This window comes from Lygodium microphyllum, chromosome 29 (genome assembly GCF_053477565.2).
Source record: "Lygodium microphyllum isolate KBCC chromosome 29, Lygodium_microphyllum_v1.1.10, whole genome shotgun sequence".
Taxonomy (NCBI): Eukaryota; Viridiplantae; Streptophyta; class Polypodiopsida; order Schizaeales; family Lygodiaceae; genus Lygodium; species Lygodium microphyllum.
This window is the reverse complement of record NC_141163.1, coordinates 26,410,990-26,421,093: the sequence shown is the minus strand read 5'-3', so window position 1 is coordinate 26,421,093 and position 10,104 is coordinate 26,410,990.

The window sequence follows — 10,104 nt, the reverse complement described above, 5'->3', positions numbered from 1 at the left end:
CTCCCAAAGTCTTGTGTTGCTACCACTTTCTATAGCAAATAGATGTATTGGTCTTATTTTAGTCATATATTTTGGGTTGATATTTTGAGTACATTTGGTATTATGATCTCGTTGTTATGACTATGCCTAGCTCTGCACAGTGGGCACTAGATGTCAAGTGTAACGTTGCTGTTTGCCTATGTTGGTTTTGAGAATGTCTCTCTTCTATTCCATGGAAATAGTGCTTAGACCCAATTACACATAGCAACCATGATCATCGTTCCTCCAAATGCTAAGATGAATGCATATGTGCCCACATGGTCTACCTATCTATAGGCCACACATGACAATCGAGATCTAAAAAGCACTAAATGATACCACTTGAGGCTTTTTCAATCCTAAGTGAGGTTGTATTCAAAGCACAATAATATTCTTTGGAATTTCGATCCTAAGTGAGATTGTATTCAAAGCACAATAATCTTCCTTACACTATCTTACTGAACCCCGCAAGTCATCTCTTGGCTTTGCTAACCTCGATTGATGTCTTCCCACTAGCTCCAAACCCATCTTCCATTCCGATCTCAATGTCTCGCCCACCACCTATCTCCTTTCCAAAGTTCCATAGATCATCGAATGAGGATCCAAATGTCTTTATTTGCTAATTTGATGTGGCATACATAGTCGACTACCTTGGCTAGGTCAATGAGGCCCATAAGATGACAGTATTTGAATCCTCAGTGTAGAAAAAGGTTGCGACTTGGCTAGTGGCAAAATATGGTTTTTATCATGGAATGCAGTACTTACCACTTTTCATATCCATTTTCAACTAGATAAAAAAGGATACTCAGAAATTGGAACAATTCTGCCACCTAAGGAGGGTAATTGATCTATCTAGGAGTGTACCACCAAATTCATTATTCTTAATAGTCACATTGATCCCAATGCTCAACCAAAAGATGAAATTCTGAAAACCCTCTATATTCAAGGTATCAATAAACCTACCTCAAAAAGCATTTACTTTTGATGATTTATTGGGTAATAGCATTGACCCATTCTATAAGAAAACTCTTTGGTTAGAGTACTTTCTATCAAAAGAAAAGTTAAGAAATCTGTAAGTTCACTTCAAAGCATTAAAACAATGATAGTGGTCATTCCTCTTCTCATTCTAACCAAGAGGTTGCATATAAGTATTAATTCGGTAGAGAAAAGCCAAAAGCTAATAACATAGGCCCTCAGGAGCTTAGTGTGCTATGATACCATGTAATGAAAGTGATGGTGAGAGAAAGAGAGAGAGAGATAATGAGTCACACCCTTGTATTGCACATTTTCTTACATACTTGCATTGTTTACATTGCAATGGCTCAGAGTATACACATATATACAATAAAGGTGTGGATATGGTAGATTCTCTCAGTGAAGTATTCTCCACATGTTCTAGATCTATCTTATCTAGTTCTCCTAAATATCTAGATATTGTTTTCCTAGATATTCTATAAGTGCATGTTCATATGAGTGCGTTCTAATATATTGTTTTTCATTATTATGGCAAAACAAGTCATATTGTAGTCCACTACTATGCTAAGAAGGATGATATCCACAATGGTAAATTGTAGCAAGGAAACTATGCATCATCTTTATGATAGAATGAAGATAAAAATGAGCATGTGTTTGTTATACAAGATATGATGAATGCTTTTACATGAAAGGGAAAACATGATGATGTATGGTATATTAATTTAGGTACATCTAAGCATATGACCAGCCACATTGAATAGTTTGGAGAGATGCATGATTTACAATATCTACGTTATATACAAATGTGTGATGATTCATGCTATTCAATTTCACACATTGCAAAACTTCCCTTGTCCTTACATGATGGTCAAATAAAGAGTTTTTTAGATATGTTACATGTACACCCTCTATCACAAATAATTTAGTATCTTTTGGTTAAATGGTAGAGCAAGGACTACAATTTTGATTTAATGCAAAACGCTATTTTATGAAAGGTTTTAATGATAACTGCAAGTTGGTAAAAAAAGAAACTAGAGTTGGTTGTATGTTTAGTTTAGATACTAGAATTCTTACTATCAATGTTGTTATATATGCCAAAGGCAAGGGAGTGGTTGTAGCATTGAAATATAGCACAAACATATTGGATATGCCTTTGGTTACAAGATTACCTACTTTTAGAGTTGTATAATTTCATAAAGTGTGTGAAGCATGTCAGTTTGGTAGTAGCAAGCAAAACAACATTTTACACATGATAGAGATGTGAGCATAAATATACTTGATGTTGTGCATAGAGATGTTTGAAAGTCTATATAAAATGTATCCCTTAATAATAGTAAATATATTTTCACATTTATTGATGATTTTTCAAAAGAAAGCTATGTATGTATTTCATGAAGGAAAAGAGTAATGTGTTTGAGCACTTCAAAATTGTTAAGATTGTTGTTGAAACAAAAACATGCTTGAAAGTTAGGTGCTTTAGGTCAAATGGAAGAGGAGAGTATCTCTCTAATGAGTTCAATGATTTTTTGAGATTTGATGGGATAAATAGATAGTTTACTTGCAAATATATCCCACAACAAAATGGGGTTACAAAAAGGAAAAATACACATATTGTAGAAGTTACATGGGTATTGATGATTGAAAATAATATACTAAAATATTTTTGGTCTAAAGCTATCATCTATATTATAAATAGAATACCCACAGTTGTAGTTCATGGAATGACCCCTAAATAATACTTTACAGGCAAGAAGCCTAATGTGTCATACTTGAAAGTGTTTGGTTGTATTGCATATGTTTATATGCTAGATGAGTTGCAAAAGAAGCTTGATCCAAAGGTTGAAAAATGTATTTTTATTGGATACTCTTTAGAGTAGAAAGGGTATTGCTATTATAACTATGTCACAAGTAAGTTCAGAGTGAGCAAGAATGTTGTTTTTTATAAGATGAGCAATTGATATACATTTAGTGATGATGCATTCCATGATGATAATTGATAGTTATTTTTAGAAAGAAAAATGGGAATCATAGAGCCTTAGTGGACTAAAAACATCATCTTGTACTACATCTATAGTTAGCCCTTACTCTAGAAGACTAAGGAGCTGTCCCATGTCTTGAGGTACATCTATTAGTACTGCAGGTGTAAAGACATAGAGAAGAAGAAAGTGTCGGATGGTAAGATTTTATTTTCTAGTCATTTAGGGCTTAATGGAGATTCTAGTGGTTAAGAGAGTTTGGATTATGAACTTGGTATTCCTTCAGTCACATCACTACTCAAAACACCAAAGGCAAAACTAATATCTAGCCTAGTGTTACACAAGTAGATGAGGCTACCAACCAAGCTCCTGTACCTCCCAATGTTTACTAGTACTAATCTATCCTCAATGGATAACTTCACATTTATCTCCATAAGTGTAGCTATCTCCTTATACTTGGTCATGCCAAATGCTTTTAACATCTCCCATGCATGCTTCTTTTGAGAGCTGAAGATTTTGCTAGGCTCAAACTTCAATCCCCAAACTGTTGAGATGACAAGCTCAACACATGCAGACATTAATGATGAACCGCCTGGTTAGATGGGTCCATACGTCTACACTTAGCACGTCAGTGGTCATTATGACTCTCACATGGCCACCACTGACTCATTACTTATTATATTTAGGTTGTTACACCTATTTACAGCTAGCATAGTTATAGCACCGGTCAACTAGTGTAGTCGGTTATGCATTGTTTGACTTAGTAGGCCACTTTCCTTTATGTTGTATCTTATCTATACTTTGTGTACATTATAAAGTGTGTGGAAGAAGAAGAAGAAACCAGCAAGAAAACGTTTTGGCATCCATCTCTCTTCTTGTCTCTTGAGTGAGCTTCTCCTTGTGCATTCTGTGTGTGTTCGGCGCAACATCTTGAGCAAGTCCCCCCACCACACGATTCTTGACACAAACAATAATATAACAAGCCCAAGTCTTTCATTTCAAACTCATAGCTCAAAGCCTTTTGAGTTTGATGGATCATATCTTTATAGTCACCTATAATAAGAAGGTTGTCTGCATAAAGGACAATCACTAAAGACTTTTCACCATCCCTATAAACATACAAGTTAGCATATGAGGCACATCTTTGGAAATTCAAGCCTAAAAGGAATTTATCTATCTATTGATACCATGCTCTAGGGGCTTGTCTCAGCCCATACAATGCCTTCTTCAACTTACAAACTTTGTTCTTAGAATGGAGGCATTCAAATCCTAGTAACTGAGCTATGTACACCTCCTCTTTGAGGTCATCATTTAAGAATTTTGATTTAATATCCATTTGGTAAGCTTTCCACTTCTTATGAGTGGCCATTGCAAGTATTGTGTGAATAGTGGTCATTCTAGATGTTGGAGCAAATGATTCTTGAAAATCAAATCCTTCAACCTGTGAAAATCCTGGTGCAACTAATCTTGCTTTATACTTTTCTAAGCTACATTCTAAACCCACTTGGTGTCAATAATCTTTCTTTTTTATGGACAATCCACTAGCTTACAAGTATCAATCTTCATTTTGCCATTATGCTCAGCTTGTATAGCTACTCTCCATGTTGGATCGACAAGTGCTTCTTCCAAGTTTGCTGGCTCCTTTACTTCTCCTATAATCTTAGCCATCAAGGCCATATTGACTATGTGAGCAAAAGCCTTTCTTTGTTCCACTATTCTCAAATACCTCCTTGGTCCATCTTCCTTTTCCTCAACTATGATAGTTACTACAATCATAAAGCTACTTCACCTATTGTGGCAATGGATTTTTTGGTGGTGTGATTGTAGGTTGGTGAACTTTTTCTCATCATGTGAAGATGATGCTTCCTCCTCCTTGAGAGTAGGGACAACTCTTGGAATAGGTTCATAGTGGACTACTTCTTCACTGGATGATAAAGTGGAAGAACTTATATTGTTCTCCTCCACTATATGTGGCTACTTCTTTAACACCACATCATGGCTTGCTATGATCTTCTTTGCCTCTTGATCATACAATTTTTAAGCCATTTGCTCATCACTATAACCCAAGAAGATATATTTTATCTTTTTGAATTTAACTTGTTTCTCTTATCATTTGGAACATGTACATAACATTCACATCTAAAAGTTCTAAAATATGAGACAAATGGTTTCTTACCAGAATAGGCTTCATGAGGAGCTTTGCCCTTAAGAGCCTTTGTATAACTCCAATTGAGAATGTAGACTACATCGTTAATAGCTTCTGCCCAAAAATGGTTATGCAATCCCTTACCCTTAAGCATGCACCTTTCTATTTTCACAATGGTATGATTTTGGTGTTCAACAATGCCATTCTATTGAGATATATGAGGCGTGGTCAATTGATGCTTAATCCCTTTGCTCTTGTAAAAGTCACTTCAAAATCTTTTGAGTTGAAATCACCACCACCATTTGTTCTAAACTTCTTCACACTTTTTTCTATTTTATTCTCAACAAGTTTTCGCCATTCTTTAAACTTACCAAAAGATTGAGCCTTATCATGAATGAAGTATACCCACATCTTCCTACTGTAGTTGTCGACGATCACTATAAAATAAGAAGATCCTCCCAAGGCTTGTGTTAGGCATTTTAGCACACAAGTCAACATGCACTAATTCAGGAGGAGCCTTTGCTTTGTTCTTGCTTTCTTGTGGATGCGTCTTTCTTTGTTGCTTGCCCCATCATACAAGCTTCACATGGTTACTTCATTTCAATTACTACAGGTAGGTGAGAAACCATACCTTCCTTATGGATCTTCTTTAACACTGCAAAACCAATGTAACCAAATCTTTCTTGCCAAAGTTTACTTGTGCCTACGCAAGCCATGGCTGTAAGAGCACTTAGCTCATGCAGGTTTTTCCTTATTTCTCTTTTGTAGATAACTTTGCTAGCATTGTTGATATTTTTTGCACATATCTTAGTGAACCTCACCTCATGGCCAAGATCCATTATAGAAACAAATGATAGAATATTTCTCTTAATCTCTGGAAAATACAATATATTTGAAAGATTTTTGAGTTTATCATTTTAGCAACAAAAGAAATAGTACATGTGTCCTTAGGAGGACATTATATATTATTTACAATTGTCACAATGATGGATTCTTTGCAAAGGCTTTATTAAACTATATAGACCTTTCTTATTGGTCATGTGATGAGAGGTGCTACTATCCAATATCCATGAGTCTATGGTAGATATTTCTTTTGCCGAGGAGTACACTTCCTCAATGTAATTGCTATGAATAACTCCAACTCTACTTCGGTTGTATTAGTTGTCTCCTTTCCTTTAGTCTTCATGGTACCATTCTTTCCATTAGCCTTCTTGATAGGAAAACCTACAAAATTGTATGTCTTTTCTTCTTGTAGTAGAAGCATTCTCCTTGAAACTTTTTCTTACCATCCTTCTTTTTCTCGTCACCATTAGTAGAGGAATCACTTTTTCCTTTTGCATTGATAGACAATACAACATCTCCACTACTGTTATCTTCTCGAGCTTTAAGATGTAACTTCTCCTGCATTAGTAGTACACAAAATTCCTCAAATGTCAAAGCTTGGAGTCTCACTTGAGTATTTAGGGTAGTCACCAATCCATCAAACTTTGGTGGACAATCAAAAGACACCTCCTTTGAGCTAGCTCCTCACTATTCTTTCATATCCCAACACTAGCCATGTGGTCATGCAGATTCTTGATCTAAGCGATGAATGCTTCACCTATCTCTCCTTTAGCCAAATTATCTACTGCTATTTGATTCTCCAATTTTTGAATCCTTGTTTGATTTCATGTTTCATAATGACTCCTCTGTACATTCCAAGTCTCTGATGCCTTAGTTGTATGTCGTATGATGAATCAAGGTCAAAACACTATCAAAACAACTTGTAACTAAGGCACACAATACATTTATATTTCTTCATTTTCAAGCTCGCAAAAGATCTACATTTAGAGGAGTCATAATACTCAAATTTGATGGATTGGGGGTGAGTTGTGGTTTTGGGTCACTCCTCCCTAAAACCATCTCTAAAAACTCATAAGAATTAAGGATATTTGTGATTTTAAACTTCCACAAATTGTAGTTTTTGTCATCTAGCTTGCCTTTCCTAAAGGCTAGTGGAAAAATCCTTAGTGTTTGATTGTTACTACAGTAGCAACACCACTTGATGTGCCAACACTGCTACTTGATGCAACATATGACATTTCTCCTCTTTGCTATTGAAGCCCTTGCCTCTCATATATTCTTTACTTCTCAAAGCCCCTTGGGCTATGCTACCATGTAGAAATTACACTGCACAGTATAGAATTTGAGCAAGGAATAGAGAACACATAGTAAATATGAGAAGAACAGAAACTAATTTAAATTGAAACAAACTAATAAAAAGATGGCTCTATCCACTTGTGCACTTCTACTATGAATCTTCAATGGCAATCTAGTTAGATGATAGGAAAATAGCTTAAGGGTAGCTAGAAGAACTCTAACTAGGTGAGAGGTAGATTGATGATAGCTTTGGAGAGGTCTTCCTCTTATATCCTACGAAGGTAGTCTAGTTGGCATGTCTGACCATATTATGAACATTTTCTAGTTATCCAGGGAATATTCTAAAGAATATTTCCTTCATTGTTGGGCCACAAGTGCAGCCCCTCAGATCCCCATTGGGATGGCCATTGATCCCCTTGAGACCCCTCCTTGCAATGGGCTGCTTCCACATCTCCTAGACCCCAAAATAGGGGTCATTGATAACTCCCACATCCCACAACTCCTACTACTAGCATAACTATCTATCTAACCCAAAGGCTAGATCCACGAAGGTCACATTTTTGCCTTCTGGTCACATAAACATCATTTGACATACAAGTTAGGACCCAGCCAATGTTTGTAGATTATGCATGGCTTCTTTTCATAATGGGTGCCTTTCAACTTCACAACACCACAAATCATTGGTGGCACCTTATGAGGCTAGAGATTGAATATATCTAACAATCTCCTCATAATTAATACCATAAGTCTACATGCCTTATAACACTCAATAGATCTAGACCTTGTAAAGCCAGTTGTAGCCAATAGCTTTCCTTCCTTTAGGTAAAGATACCAACTCCTACGTGTCTTTATCCATAAGTATAGCCATTTCTTCATCCATAGTACAATCCCAATACACATTACCCACTGCATCCTCAAAACAAGTGGGTTCCACATCTTGCATAACCTTAGCCATGTATGCGTAGTGATGAGCTACATAGCTATCATTTGTCCATCGCTATGTTAGCTTTCTTACTCTACTTGACTTGTGTGAACCTAGATTACTACAAGATGTCTTAGCATCCTCTTATGCCTTTCATATACTAGGTGTTTTAATAAATGGAATCCCAAACTCCTCATCCAAGCTCTACTCAAAGCCATTTCAATTTTCATCAGCATGAGAGAAAAATCAGACTCATGGTATGGATTACTTAATGCATGAGAAAAAGAGAAGGAAAATCTCAAGGAAGGGGGATTCAAAGAGGCCAAGTTGCATATTTTAATAGGCAATAGAATTTTGGTGATAGCAAGGAGTACTAGCATTGTAGTCAGAAAAGGCCCCATTTTTAAAAACTACTTTAAAACAAAAATTAAAATTAGAAATAGAAAACAAAGAAAGGTAATTATGCATCCAATAGTAGAAATAACGATGACAAAAGTGAACAATTTCTTGCTATGAAACACTTTATTAATACTATGACTACTTATGGTTCACTAATCTATGGTATGTAGACTCAGGTGCCTCTAACTTTATGATTTCTCATGGATAGTGGTTTAGAGAGATGCACAATCTAGAGTCTCTAGGCTATGTGAAGACAGGAGATGATATAGCTCACCCCATTACTCATATTGGAAATGTTTCTTTGAGTATGCGGGATGATAAAACTAAGTACTTAACTTGTGTTGCATGTGCCAAATATTACAAAAAACTTAGTTCTTGTTGGTCAGATGCTAGACATGGATTGCATGTTCTATTCACATTTGATGGTTGCTATGTAGAAGATCTCAAAAATGATTACAAGTTGATTACAAAAAGGAAACATGTTGGAAGATTGTTTACTTTTTATGCAAGTACTTGAAATGGATGTTGCCATGTTTGCACAAGGTTTAGGTGTTGTGGTTGACATTGAAATTTGGCATAAGAGATTTGGTCATGTGAATGTATAGCAATTGAAAGACATGTAGTCAAAACAGATTATGGATGGCTTGCCCAAGTGTAGGGTTGATGGGATGCATAAAGTATGTGAAGCATGTCAATTTGGAAAGCAAGCAAGGCATGCATTTCCATATATGATACATTCACATGACCAATTCTCTTATGCCAAATTTCAATATCAGCCACAACACATAAACCTTGTGCAAACATGGCAACATCCATTTCAATTACTTGCATAAAAAGTAAACAATATTCCAACGTGTTTCCCTTTTGTAATCAACTTGTAATCTTTTTTGAGATCTTCTACATAACAACCATCAAATGTGAACAGAATATGTAATCCCTGTCTAGCTAACCAACAAGAACTAAGTTTTTTGTAATATTTGGCACATGCAACACATAAGCTAAGTACTTAGTTTTATCATCTTGCATACTCAAAGGAACATTTCCAATATGAGTAATGGGGTGAGCTATATTATTCATTGTCTTCACATAGCCTAGAGACTCTAGATTGTGCATATCTCTAAACCACTATCCATGAGAAATCATGAAGATAGAGGCACCTGAGTCTACATATCATAGATCAATGAACCATAAGTAGTCATAGTATTCATAAAGTGCTGCATAACAAACAACTGTTCACTTTTATAATCATTATTTCTACTATTCAATGATGCATAATTTCATTGCTTCGTTTTCCTATTTCTAATTTTAATTTTCATTTTAAAGTAGTTTTTGAAAATGTGGCATTTTTTACTATGATGCTAGCACTCCTTGTTATCACCAAAATTCTATTGCCTATTAAAATATATAACTTGGCCACTTTGACTCCCCCTTCCTTGAGATTTTCCTTCTCTATTTCTCATGCATTAAGTAATCCTCCATACTTTGTGAGTATGATAATTAATAAAGGTGTTGAATGCTGAATTGACTTG